The sequence below is a fragment of the Salvelinus sp. IW2-2015 genome, linkage group LG3, assembly GCF_002910315.2.
Source record: "Salvelinus sp. IW2-2015 linkage group LG3, ASM291031v2, whole genome shotgun sequence".
Taxonomy (NCBI): domain Eukaryota; kingdom Metazoa; phylum Chordata; class Actinopteri; order Salmoniformes; family Salmonidae; genus Salvelinus; species Salvelinus sp. IW2-2015.
The window spans coordinates 15,048,897-15,064,408 of record NC_036840.1 but is presented as its reverse complement, the minus strand read 5'-3'; positions in this window follow the sequence as shown (position 1 = coordinate 15,064,408).

Here is a 15,512-nt window from a genome sequence, read left to right as displayed (position 1 = left end):
AGTGACTACTCCTGGCTAACGTCTGTCCCGAAGCAAGCACCAATTAGCCTGGAGCTAGCCCATGCTAGGCCCATTCTCCCGGCTAGCTGAAGAGGCCCATCAGCCACTCCTGGGCTACAATACCCGGACCCCTTCTACTGCCGGTACGGGGAACGGAACCCCACCGATCCTTCACGACTGGACTACCGACATAACCTGCTCGAGGGAGTACTCAACTAGCCCCTACGCCACGACGTCCCATGAATGCCCATCTAATAGCCTGCTAGCCACGGCACGCTAGCTGTCTAGAGCATAATTGGACTGTTAGCTGAATAGATCCATCGGCCAATTTCTTGGGCCACTATACCTATTTTGCCAATTGGACGTGGACCTCTCTGCTACTCGGAACCCTACTAATCCATCACGACTGGTCTATCGACGTCACCGCACGTGGAGGCTAAAACAGAATTTTCTCCATTGCGACGTCCTTCTAAGGCCCTTCTGCTAGCTTGCTAGCCCCGGCCTGCTAGCTGTCTGAATCGCCATGTCTCCAGCCAGCCCAACCACTCACTGGACCCCTATGGTCACTCGGCTACGCATGCCTCTCCCTAATGTCAATATGCCTTGTCCATTACTGTCCTGGTTAGTGATTATTGTCTTATTTCACTGTAGAGCCTCTAGCCCTGCTCAATATGCCTTAACTTCATCGGGATAGGGGGCAGCATTTCGACTTTGAACAAATTGCGTGCCCAAACGAAATTTCCTCCTACTCTGTCCCAGAAGGTAATACATGCATATTATTATTACTATTGTATAGAAAACACTCTGAAGTTTCTAAAACTGTTTGAGTTATTTCTGTAAGTATAACATAACTCATTTGGCAGACAAAAACCTGAGAAGGGAAATGAGAACTCGATTTTCAAAACAGCGTCAAATGATACCCCTTCTAGTTATGAATGAACAAAGACTTCCTAGGGCTTCCACTAGATGTCACCGTCTTTAGATTTTAGTTATATGATTCTACTATAAAGGAGAGGCTCATAGGAGCTGTTTTAGTGAGTGGTCGTCAGAATCTTTCAGTCTCTTTTGGCGCGCTCACGAGAGAGAGTGCTCTCGTTCCAATGCTCTTTCTTCAGACAATGAAATTCTCCGGTTGGATCCTTATTGATGATTAATGTAAAACACATACTAAATATGGATTGCAAACATCATTTGACCTGTTTCTACGACCTGTAACGGAACTTTTTGAGTTTTTGTCTGGAGGGATTGCTCGTGCGTTATGAAAATGGATTCCTGGGCTGAATATGCTAACAACAAGTGGCTAAATGATGGGCTTTATGGAACTTTTCAGTCATTTATTGTCGATCTGGGAATCCTGGGAGTGCCTTCTGATGAAGTTATTCGAAGGTAAGTGCATATTTATAGTGTTTTTGTAGCTTTTGTTGACGCCAAAATGGTGACTATTTCTTTGGCTGGATTGTGCTCTGAGCGCCGTTCTCAGAATAATCTTTTTCCGTAAAGTTTATTTTGAAATATGACACAGCGGTTGCATAGAGGATAAGTTTATCTTTAAATATGTGAATAACACTTGCATCTTTTATCAATGTTTATTATGAGTATTTCTGCAAAATCATCAGATGTTTTGGAATCAAAACATTACTGCACGTAACGCGCCAATGTAAACTGAGATTTTTTAAATATATATATATGCACATTATCGAACAAAACATAAATGTATTGTGTAACATGATGTTATATGACTCATCTGATGAAGATTTTCAAAGGTTAGTGATTAATTCTATCTCTATTTGTCGTTTTGTGAAAGCTACCTGTGCTGTGAAAGAAATGTCTGTGCTTTTTTGGATTTGGTGGTGAGCTAATATAAATATACGTGGTGTTTTCGCTGTAAAACATTTGAAAAATCGGACATGTTGGCTGGATTCACAAGATGTTTATCTTTCATTTGCTGTATTGGACTTGTTAATGTGTGAAAGTTAAATATTTCAAAAAAATAATTCCTGGACAATTCCTAGACAGGTTAACCAACCATTTTGTTCCACCTCCCACATATGCTGTGACATCACCTGGTTTAAACGTCTCTAGAGACAATATCTCTCTCATCATTACTCAATGCCTAGGTTTACCTCCAATGTACTCACATCCTACCATACCATACCGTACAATCCCAAATCCGTAAACACGGGCACCCTCATAGATATCATCCTAACCAACTTGCCCTCCAAATACACCTCTTCTGTTTTCAACCAAGATCACAGTGATCACTGCCTCATTGCCTTATCCGTAATGGGTCTGAGGTCAAACGACCACCCCTCATCACTGTCAAACGCTCCCTAAAACACTTCAGCAAGCAGGCCTTTCTAATAGACCTGGCCCGGGTATCCTGGAAGGATATTGACCTCATCCCGAGACACTCTAGACCCAAACTGCTATAGACCTATATCGATCCTACCCTGCTTTTCTAAGGTCTTCGAAAGCCAAGTTAACAAACAGATCACCGACCATTTCGAATCCCACCGTACCTTCTCCGCTATACAATCTGGTTTCAGAGCTGGTCATGGGTGCACCTCAGTCACGCTCAGGTCCTAAACGATATCATAACCGCCATCGAGAAGAGACATTACTGTGCAGCCGTATTCATCGACCTGGCCAAGGCTTTCGACTTCGTCAATCACCACATTCTTATCGGCAGACTCAACAGCCTTGGTTTCTCAAATGATTGCCTCGCCTGGTTCACCAACTACTTCTCTGATAGAGTTCAGTGTGTCAAATCAGAGGGCCTGTTGTCCGGACCTCTGGCAGTCTCTATGGGGGTGCCACAGGGTTCAATTCTCGGGCCGACTCTCTTCTCTGTATACATCAATGATGTCGCTCTTGCTGCTGGTGATTCTCTGATCCACCTCTACGCAGACGACACTATCCTGTATACCTCTGGCCCTTCTTTGGACACTGTGCTAAAAAACCTCCAGACGAGCTTCAACGCCATACAACTCTCCTTCCATGGGCTCCAACTGCTCTTAAATGCAAGTAAAACTATATGCATGCTCTTCAACCGATCGCTGCCCGCACCTGCCCGCCCGTCCAGCATCACTACTCTGGARGGTTCTGACTTAGAATATGTGGACAACTACAAATACCTAGATGTCTGGTTAGACTGTAAACTCTCCTTCCAGACTCACATTAAGCATCTACAATCCAAAGTTAAATCTAGAATCGGCTTCTTATTTCACAACAAAGCATCCTTCACTCATGCTGCCAAACATACCCTCGTAAAACTGACCATCCTACCGATCCTCTACTTTGGCGATGTCATTTACAAAATAGCCTCCAACCCTCTACTCAACAAATTGGATGCAGTCTATCACAGTGCCATCCGTTTCGTCACCAAAGCCCCATATACTACCCACCACTGCGATCTGTACGCTCTTGTTGGCTGGCCCTCGCTTCATATTCGCCGCCAAACCCACTGGCTACAGGTCATCTACAAGTCTCTGCTAGGTAAAGCCCTGCCTTATCTTAGCTCCCTGGTCACCATAGCAGCACCCACCCGTAGCACGCGCGCCAGCAGCTATATCTCACTGGTCACCCCCAAAGCCAATTCTTCCTTTGGATACCTTTCCTTACAGTTCTCTGTTGCCAATGACTGGAACAAACTGCAAAAATCACTGAAGCTGGAGACTCATATCCCTCACTAGCTTTAAGCACCAGCTGTCAGAGCAGCTCACAGATCACTGCACCTGTACACAGCCCATCCAACTATCTCATCCCCATACAGTATTTATTTATCTAGCTCCTTTGCACCCCAGTATCTCTACTTGCACATTAATCTTCTGCACATCTACCATTCCAGTGTTAAATTGCTATATTGTAATTACTTCGCCACCATGGCCTATTTATTGCCTTACCTCCCTTATCCTACCTCCTTTACACACACTGTATATAGACTTTTTCTACTGTATTATTGACTGTATGTTTGTTTATTCCATATGTAACTCTGTTGTTGTTTGTGTCGAACTGCTTTGCTTTATCTTGGGCAGGTCACAGTTGTAAATGAGAACTTGTTCTCAACTAGCCTAGCTGGTTAAATAAAGTTGAAATAAATAAAAATAAAATTGTAAATAAGAATTTGTTCTTAACTGACTTGCCTAGTTAAATAAAGGTTAAATAAATGAAATACATAAATATAGGTTGATGCTCCTTTTAATAAATATGGAGGGTCTTATTCTTGTGACATGATGATCGATGCTTGGCTGCAATTTGACAAATAAAAATAATATCACACTTTTGCCCATAATAATCTCATCATGTAATAAACTATACCTGCACTGTATATGCAAGCTGTTGGCTAGAGAGCACGTGCCAATAACAGAGTGGGCATATTGCTATACCTACTCAACATTTTTTTGTCACAAAACAATCAGTAGGCCTAGAGTACAAATGTGATGGAAACCCTTTTAACTTGTATTTTTTATTCAGTACATGGGAATTTCAGTTTTTCAGCGGCATGGACTGGGAGACTAGTCAGGATCGAGGGAAAGATGAACGGAGCAAAGTACAGAGAGACACTTGATGAAAGCCTGCTCCAGAATGCTCAGAACCTCAGACTGTGGCGAAGTTTCACCTTCCAACAGGACAACAACCCTAAGCACACAGCCAAGACAACACAGGAGGGGCTTCGGGACAAGTCTCTGAATGTCCTTGAGTGGCCCTGCCAGAGTCCGGACTTGAACCCGATCTAACATCTCTGGAGAGACCTGAAAATAGCTGTGCAGTGATGTTCCCCATCCAACCTGACAAAGCTTGAGGGGATCTGCAGAGAAGAATGGTAGAAACTCCCCAAGTAGAGGTGTGCCAAGCTTGTAGCATCATATCCAAGAAGACTCAACGATTTAATCGCTGCCAAAGGTGCTTCAACAAAGTACTGAGTAAAGGGTCTAATTACTTATGTAAATGTCAGAGGCAGCTGTTTGTCGTTGTCTCTGATTGGGGATCATATTTAGGCAGCCATTTCCCCTTTGTGCTTTGTGGGATCTTGACTATGGATAGTTGCATGTTAGCACTATTGTTAGCTTCACGTTTCGTTTAGAGATTTATTGTTTTTGGTTTTGGAGTTTCACTTAGAAATAAAAAATATGTGGAACCCAGATCATGCTGCGCTTTGGTTCAGTTATTATGACAATCGTGACAAGTAGAGATGGCTGTGTTTTCTGTTTGTCGAGATTGACAGTCTATTTATTGTGTTGAAAACGCAAACCATGAAATTGAAATGCCCGAAATCGGTATGTTTTGTTTATTAGTTGTGTGGCGCATTGGCATAAATACCTGTTGAAGGAAAATTTGTTGCATATATTTTTTATTATATATCTGGCATCAAAATGTTGAAAATCTGATTTCCCCCTAGCTGATGACGGATTGCAACTGGCTCTGATCATGAAGTAATAAAACAGGCAGGGAGAGTGAGCTCGTCTGTGGTGATCAGCAAACCTTCAACCTTCTGGTCGTAAAGATTATTTTGAGTTCATTCGTAAGCATTATTTTGAGTTAAATATATGAGGGGGGAAGGTGTTCAATTTATTTTACAGTACGAGGGTCATGTGAAAAAAGATATAAAAAAACCATGAAGTAGCAAGTTAAGTGAAGTTGCCATATACCTAATATGTTGACCTTTAGGATATTGGTTAGGCTACAGTGAAATGCTTGTGCTGTTAGATGATAGCCTATAAATACTGAAGCAGCTCAGATGTAGCCCAATGGCTTAATACTAGGTAGGTCAATCGATTGAGCATAAATGAAAGTGATGACAATATTTAGCTATTATAGAATTCAGTAATCTCGTTTTTTTTTTTTTAAGTCAATCCTTTGTGTCCGACTAGTTAAAGAAAAAAATATTCCAGTACGAGGTGAGTAATCGCTGTCCTGATATCTAGAGACGGTGGCAGAAACATTATGTACAAAATAAGTTGTGAAAAAAAACAATAGCACAATTGGTTAGGGGACCATAAAACTGCAGCCATCTCCTCCAGTGCCATTATCATGTGATCGTATACAAATGTAAGCAAGGTTTGAAATTATTATGTTTTAGTCAAATATTATATCCGTTTGGGTTTCTTTCAGTCAATTTGCAGTCTACAAATTATTTGTAATTATGTTCTAGCACCCGACCAGCCGCTCAAGAAAGAAATCTAGTTGATGATCCCTGGTGTAGTCTGTTGTTATTATTTTATTTGTTTCCTATTTATTTATGTTATCCAAAAGTGTCTAGTACGGTCATTTATCATCAAGATTGGGGGTAAAATATCACTGGACTGTCCATATTTTAAATATGTAAAGAAATCAAGCCAATTTGGGGTGGGATTTAATTATTAGTGCCAGAAGGACATGGACCAGAATTGAACCCATGCCAACCTGGTAGGCCTATATGTGCATGCTCAAGTCAGTGACCCTAACCACGAGTCCACCCCAGGCCACGAATTAACTGAGTTTTTACCTTAGGATACACTTGCATGCCGTAACCTAATGGCTATTTAAAATGACGGTTGTTGATGTGTATGGCTGCATTGCAGTAATAGGACCTAGGCATAACGTTTGAGCTTGCAAGAGTGAAAATGATTTTGATGGGAGCAAGCCATGATCCCAATGACTGCCCACTCATGGGGAGAAAGAGAACTGCTCATTTTCAGAGACTCACCAGGCTCATTTGAATTTCCTATGCAGCAGGTACATTTTCAGCAAAAAAGAGTGATCAAGTTAAGATCCGTACTAAGCAGGATCAATGAGTTGGCCAGCTAACTTTGATAAACAACCCAAATTATCTACTGATTTTCAAGAACATTAAGAAAGCCAGACTTCAATGTGTTTTTGGTTGTTAAGTCAAATAGACAATGTTCATTTCAAGCTATCCTTTCTAAAAAAAAGTAAAAAAGGATTTCTGAATATTTAGGCAAGTTAGCTGGCCAACTCATTGATTCTGCTTTGTAGTATACCCCTCAGATGTTGCGCCCCTATCTTATTGTGTGGCTGTTTTATTGTTGTTGTTATACCTGCCAGCTAACCAGGTGTAGAGTGGGGAGGAGAGAGGAGGGGAGCACGGAGAGCCAACTCTCGACCACTTGGTGCCCTGTGGTGAGGAAGTTCATGGTTTATCATGGACTCTGGATCAATGAGGGCACCAAAGGATTTTTCTCTCTGTATAACCGTGTTGTACCTCACGTGCTGTCCGCAGTCAAAGAGCAAATGTACTGCCAGGACCATGACAGAATGACATATAGGATTATAGTACCTAACAACTCAGAGCTTTTTCTGGTCAGGAAAATCTCCAGTCCCTGATAATAAGAGGTGAGAATTTGTGCGAGATGGCTGTCAATAGAGATACAGTACTTTTTTAGGAAAATGTAAGGAGGCCTGGTATAAAGAGGTCATTCAGGTCATATACTGTCACCCAGGATGTCACACACAGAGCAGGCCCTGTCCTGGCCCCACTTCGGCAGGAATGATAAGAATGGACATTTACATTCACTGTTGTGAATGGTGTTTTTTGTTCATTTGTTTGTTTTATCAATTGGACTCAGGCCAGGACCTTCAGAGGGTCTTTGTCATTGGTCAACACCAGTAGGCAGCCATTGTCATTGGTCAGAGCATGTTCTGTGAACTGTGAAAGAACCTATGAGCATCAGCAACATCATCAGCAGCTCTGCCATTATACTGGGCCAGGGCTACATTTCCTGCAACACGGCAGCTGCATTATCACACTTTACAATAACACAACACAGGGACATGAGTGGGTAAGCCATCAAATACAACCCTTCTCTTTCATACCATACTAATCTACCTTCAATAGGTACACTACACTCTTTCTGTTTCACTGAAAACCATGCCGTTCACCTTTGGTTCACCCACCAACCACTGAGTGTTTCCCCTGCTATAATGAAAACAGATAGCGATTGTTTGAAGCAGAGGTGCACTAGAAACACAGTTATTGACCAGGGGAGGGATGGTTGAATGGTTGAACGAACAAGAGCTCTGCTTCAGTTTTCACCAGTGCCGCCAATTACCACCCCATGTGTTCCTCTTTGAATGACAGGATCGACCAGGTGGAGATGTTTGTGAGAGAGGGGGGCATTTTGTGAAAGAGGTGGGTATTCCACTTCAGACAGAGCACAGAKGTTCCCTTCACAAAGACAGATCTTGTGCTTGACCTTGAAACGCAATTGGCAGTGGCAATATAACAAATAAAGGGGGGATTCATGCCAGCAAAGCCACTACACAAAACAACACTAAACAATACATGAATTGCACTATAACAGTGCCCACAAACTGTTAGGGCCTAKACAAAGCTGCTCAAAAGCAGAGCCTTCTTTTCAGCAGCATTTAGTGAATCCTTACCACTGCTACACCTCGCTATAAGCAGAGCCTTGTCTGGCGCCAAAACAGTTAATTCAGCCTTATTTACTGCTTTAAAAAAAAAAGCTAAAAATTAAGACAGCTGATATGGCTGACTTGCTTAAACAAAAGTGGTTTCTACTGACAATTGAGATGTACAAATTATGGCATAAGGGGACAACGAGAAGATAAGAGGCAATCTGTCATTTTGATTAAGACATTAATGAGAGAGCTAGGACGGACGTAGTCAATATAACCATTTGTTCAGGACTTTTGAAATGTACAGCGACAGAATTCAGAACATGGGCCGTTCTTACAGTATTATCCCTGTACACCAAGTTAGAACTGTAGGATAAATAAAGGGGCATATAAGCAGACAATGAAAGCTCTTACAATATGTGATAATAACATTTCTCTAAAACGGGCAATAGGCCACATGTGCACCATCAAGTCAGAACAGTAGGCTAAGTTATGAAGGGGAAAGGGACCAAATTATTAGGGTGAGGCACATGTGCTACTAATGGCTTCCTACACAACATACACTTAGTATTACTGTCTTAGCTACAGTATACATATCTCCCTGGCATATTACAATTTATGTGGTAGCATACAATACATTTTACGACTCACCTTGTTTTGCTGTGCTCACTTTTACAGGAAGGTGGCGCTGCGGTCCTTCTTGTGGGCAAATTTTGTCATCAAACTTTATCATCAAAGTCTGGCATTCTCTGGATTTATGGTGCTTTCAAGACAACTGGGAACTCTAAAAAAAACAAGGTTGAATCATGACATCAGTGATCTTCATGTCGGAGCCTTGGAATTCCGAGTTCGATGACTGTTCCAAACGTATTTTCCCAGTCAGGGTTCCCAGTTGTCTTGAACTCACTGAAGTCTGATATTTCCCAGTTCTGAGTTTCCAGTTCTTTTGAACACAGCATGCTGGATTGACAGCATGGCCAATGTATTCTAACTTTTCTGGCCCATGGTGTTGAATGTTTATCCTTTTAAGCTTAGAAAAGAGACCCTTAAATCCAGACATGGACCACACACTCACTCCACTGAATAGCAGGCTAGTGATTGCTTTGCAACACTTGCAGTTAGCCACTGATTCCTTTCAAACCACTCATTGTTGAATTTGTGATTTCCAACTTGTGTCAACATGTTTATGTCCAGTGGCCGATGAGCACCGATACATTTTATCTATAATTTCTCTTTATATGACAAGGATTTGACAGTAGATTGTTGACGTGATTCATGATGATGAATGCTTGTCTAGCTTTTTAGCTACGATTTTGAAAGTATGATCAGTCCAATCAGTCCAATCAAAGCTACGGTAGATATAACGTGATTTGATGTAATTTTATCTGTGGCCAATGACCTTGAGCCTTCTTGGATGTGCACTTCTAATGTAACTCTATGGCAGCACCAAAGGGGCTTGAACTTTCGAGCTCTCCCCATAGATTTTACAGTGACGTTGTGTCCCCATGAGTGACAGAACACTGAGCCAAACACGGTGTAACGAACGAACATTAAACCCCTACGCTCCATATTTTCCGCTGGCTGGCCCACCACCACAGAAAGCACTGAGCTAGGCGGAAACACCTGCATTTTAGAGCTAGTCAAGAAAGCAAAAAAAAGAGACCATGTTTGTATCCGGCTATATTAAACGCAAAGATTCTTCTTTTTTTACATTGTCACACATTGTCACAGTTTGCAAACACGTGTATTAAATTCCAAAATAACATGCAAAACAGGCAACAATACGTATGTATATTTTTAGCTAAACAGGTGGGGCAGAGCGGGTCGTCACTGCCCCCTGGCTGCAAGCAGGTTATTTGTTTGTGTGGGAGAGATGCTCGGTTCTCTCTGGTCAAGGTCATCAGGTCTACTCCATGTCTCCACCAGGCATATCTCTCTTTATTTATATTTGAGTAATGTATGTGTGTGAGAGTATCCATGACTGAGTGAAAGAGAACATTTGAACCTCAGCTCTCACACAAGCTCCCTCACTTGGCTCTGTTTGTCCAGGCCAGGTAGGCCAGGAGAACAGCCCAGGGAACAGGTCTGGGGCTCTGAGTGTGGAAACTGGGGCCTAGAGCAACAGAGCAAGGTGACACCAGGCACCACAGAGAGCCTGTTAGGCTCACTTAACACTGGGGAGAGCACGATTGTGTGTGGGCAAGAGCCGGATGGAAAGAGTGGGAAGTAAAATAAAGCACCATTCAGTTCCACAGTCAGTAACACACAGACAGAGAGCCATAGTGCTGCACCAGCACCGGCTGCAATGACACACTCATTGCTGAATCAGTGCAGAGCCAGAAACAAACCAAATCTTGGCCAAACAAACAAGCACAAATGCCATAAACAATTATATAAATGTCTGACCAAGCTGACTGCTTATTGGCCACACGGACATTCTATTCAGGCATTCCTCTACAGATGATTAGAGGTAGGAACAAAAGTATTATGACACCCTTGATGCATGCGTTACCCTGAGGTCAGAGTGCAGGGAAAGGTCTACGAGGGTGTTGTGAAAACACTCACGCTGCCTTCCCAGTATGTTCAACATCTTAGCTATTTCATTCACCGTCGGCCAATCGCTGAGCCGTTTTCCAAGTTGTCAATCGGACCATTGAGAAGGGTTTAGAGTTTAGGCAATAACATGTAACCACACAAAAAGTGAAGAGGGAATGGAGTAGGCATGTGGAAAGGATGGAGGGGGAAGCAGCTGGATGGCTTGTTATTCTCCTACGAATTAGGCCTGCGTACACAGACCGCAGCAGTAGGCCAGGCTTGTCCTGTCTCTCCTCTGAAGATTGTAGACTCACAGGGCCCACCTCCTCTTCTACCGCTTTACTACTGGCTGAATACGATACACAGGCCAGGTACAGAACCATCCTACTCAGGTAGAAGAGATGAGAGGATGAAAGGAGGCAGGAGAGGGTAAGAGGAGAGCGGTGGAGGGGAAAGAAGGACAGGAGGAGAGAGATGGGAAGGGGGAATGGATGTTAGCCCCGGGGGCAAAGATATGCACTGATACAGGTGGCTGAATGGGGGCTCAGCAGGGAGAAAATGAATGGGTGTTGGTGACACACATCTCCCAGACACTGGTCAGTTTAGATTTTTTTTCTCTAATGGTTTTGGTTAGTATTGGGGGAGGGAAAGCTGATCCTAAATCTTTGCCTAGAGGCAAATTCTACCTGGAGTGTTCCAAAAGGGAAGCTCCCTCATCGCTTACGTAAGACCAGCTAGATCAATGGCTATAAGCTGGGCCACAAACTAAAGTGTTTGGTCCTGAGGCAAAAATACCAACATAATTTTTTTTAAACAAAATTCTGGCAGTCTGACTAGGAAACGGTCCTTAAAGCGGCAATCAGCAGTTGAAACAGTAACAAAGTGGCCTCCCCGTCACAGTTTTGTTCAAAGCTGAGGGATGGGGCTGGAGAAATGTAACCACTCTCAAATTCACAGAGCTATGGCTGCAAGGACTGATGTTCCATGATATCAAAATATAGTTTTAACCATGTTTCGATGGTATCTAGAGATTGTTTACATTAACTTTCTTTACAAATATCGGAGTAAAACAAGCTTATGTTGTGGGTTCTGATGAGGTACAAAAATGTTACTAAGCTCAAAAAGTTATATTCGTCAAGAATCAATGGGTACATATCAGTGGAAGCTGCTGAGGGGAGGACGGCTCATAATAATGGCTGGAATGGAGTGAATGGAATGTTATCAAACACACACATCAAACACAAATGTATGTAACGACTGCAGATTGCCCCTTTAAGACAACTGCAGTCTACGGCTGGTGTGGCATTAAATTGTTAATGTGGCCAGATTATATTAGTGATACTGACGTTTAACTCACTGAGTACAGTACGTTTGTTTAAACAACTTCACCACCTAGTGGAGAATAGGCACTTGAACAAGATCAATGCCAGCATCAAATTAGTCCTGTCCACCAGCCTGATACTGGGGGGGGGGGGGGGGGGGGGGTGGGGGTAATAAGGATGATACTCAGATTAGCAATAGGCTGACATGTGTAAACAAGTGTGCCCAAAAGAGCTGTTGATATATGCCTCAAATTGCTGGCCTGTTCGAAGGCAGCTAGCTGACCCAGCACTGCTCCCTGCCTCAATCTCTACCCGGCAGGAATAGGACTGCAGAGTCATCACTGTCTTTCTCTCTCTCTGCCCCCCACCCAACCCACTCTCTAATACACACATGCGCATAAACACGTGTACATGCTCACAAAATGTGATTATTCCATACATCACTTTCATTACAGCTGCTGATTAATTCCCAATGACAATACACAAACATGAATGGTGACATAACTGTCTGGCAAGTGGTAGATGTACTGTACATTCACAGCAGTATTAAAAGTACCCTGAACTCTTGAAGTACTCTTCTGAAGGGAGAGGTAAGTTACACATGACATGGTGGAGTGGCTTTCCACTGTACTATGTGACTAAACAGCAACACAATACAAACTTACATTCTATTTTCACAGGATTATATTACAGTGACAACCCAGTCCTTTGAAATGTCATTCAATGTTTTGGTATTTCAATTTCATCTTCTTCAAAAATTGTAAACTGTCAAACGTTATGTGCTTAAGTTAAGTAACATCCAGTAGTAGATCAAGGTGGTCAGAATGATGATAGTGTGTGAATTACTCCGCTAAACCCTCATAAGATTCTCAAAGAGGAACGCATCTTATTCTCAATCCCACTCAGGGTCACGGTCGAGATAAAACAGAATCAGATGATATTGGTCAGGAAATGAAAGAGAAGAGAGAATGCAGAAGCAAAAGGTTATGTCCCAAATGGCACCCTATTCCCTATGTAATGCACCACTTTTAACCAGAGCCCCAAGTAATACACTATAGGGAATATTTGAGACGCATACACAAGATCTGGATAAAATATAAAGCCTGTTTTAATAAGCAGCATACGAGCTGGTACCTGCTTTGAAACTGTTGTGGCTATTGTTTTCTGTGATGTGGTGGCTGGGGTTATTACAAACAGACTTTACACAAAAGTCAAGACTAATTTCCCTTCCTATACAGTCTCAATATTATGAAGTGATGTAATAAAAAATAAAAAGGCATAACACAGTATGATTAAAGAAAGTTGTCATGGCATAATTTAGATCATAACATTATAATGCTGATGATTCAATGGCTCGATGTTATGCTGACTAAACATTGATTAATTTTATATTGAAGGACTGTGCATTCGACACACCATTCCATAAAGTAGACATGTGAAATTTCACCCGAATGCCTAAAACAGACTGATGGCCAGTCTTGAGAAAATGCTTCAAACATTTCGTACAAATGTCTGAAAGATACTGAAGGCCAGAAAGTAGCTTTTCAAACATCTTCCTATTCCCTCCTAGTGCCTCATGGACTGGATATATCATCTCATAGCTTCCTTGTTCCTGCTCGTCCATGTTTGTCTACATCCGTCATCATTATAAAACATGGCCCAGGCCAACACCACTAAATGCTGAAGCCATGGCACCTCTCTTCTTCGTCCAAGCAATGCAGTCGATGTTCATTGACCGCACTGAGCTGAGGCTGGCGTGCAGCTCTCGTCTAGTGGAAACCAGACAATGCCTTCCTGAGAGATGAAAGTCAAAGTCCTTTAATTCCTGAAGTGTGTGTGCTAGAGATCAGAGCGGTGACATACACGTAAACGTGCAAGGGTGTGTGTACACACACACTGGCTCAGAGATCAGAGGGGCAACATCAATCCATCTGACCCGTCTGTCTGCAGTCTCTCAGTAGCGATGCGCAGCAGAAGTGTGTGTGCCAACACCACTCCCTCCAGTCTCCTGAGAAAAATGCTGTTGTCTGCCTGACTCAGGTCTGCATCAGACTGCAGCAGACATCACTGGTTACATTCAGACTCACTCCTAGGAGGAGAGCACAAGTCTCAAATCAATTTCTATTCCCTGCATAGTGCAATGCTTTTCATCAGAGTAATACATCATATAGTGCACTACTAATGACCAAAGTAAGCAGCTGTGAATAAGTGAAAAGATTATGGATATTCATCATAGGTCTTTTCAATGGCCTTGATGCATCACCCTAATTTAGCTAGAAGGGAGTGTGAGCGACTCAATGATATCATGATGGAAAGGCAGAAGTGTTGGTAGTCCACTGTATAAACACTGTGCTCAGCTGCTGAAGGGTGTATATCAGCAGCATTAAGATGACACAGAGCTCCCTGTATCTCAACATTAGGGGTCTGCCATGTTACAGAGGTCACATGGAGGGCAAGTCAGTCAGCCCAGGAAATTAATTCACTTCACACAACAAWACTATTTCCCGCAAGCAGCTCCTCTACTCTGCCTCAGGCCACAATACAGGCCCCAGCTGGTTTCTCCTCTACTCAGACTCAGGGTCCATCCCAAAGTCCACCCTAATCCCTATGTAGGGCATTACTTTTGACCAGGGACCATAGAGCAGTAGTGCACTACATAGGGAACAGGGTGCAATTTGGGACACAACCCTTACACACATCCAAGGCTTCTGACTATCCATTCTCCAACTGTCTGCATGGCTATAAATTTGTCCAGGCTTCATTGATGGACGGCGGTTTCTCAGTCCAGCAGAGGAAAGAAGCGAGCCACATCAGGCAGTAGCCTAAGCGAAAGGACATGATGCAACTGCTTCACTGCTCTGTAGCGATCCAAACCACAAACCACAGTTGGAGGGGTGAGAGGAGAGGGAAAGACAGGGCACAGGGTTTGAAACCAAAGAGAGAGGAACGGGGGGAACGAGTATCCTGCATTGCACTTCTGTGGCCCATCATTGACTCTACATCCATGGGCACACTGCCCTCAGAGAAGTGAATTCAGATCATAGCATGACATTCATTAAGGTCAGGCCCATCCAAAACCAGAGTCATCAACATGCCCAACCAGCTGGTCGGCCTACAGTCTCAGACAATTTAATAAGGGGTGATGACACCAGAGATGCATGTAAACGTATCAATGGATGACACCTGTCTTGAACTCATGAAAGCATTTCTGAACGAAAATAAACAATTTCATCATCCCTTGGGAAGTCCGTCTGTACTCCCTGTCCTTGTGGTCACCCTGAGTATAATCAGACCATGTGG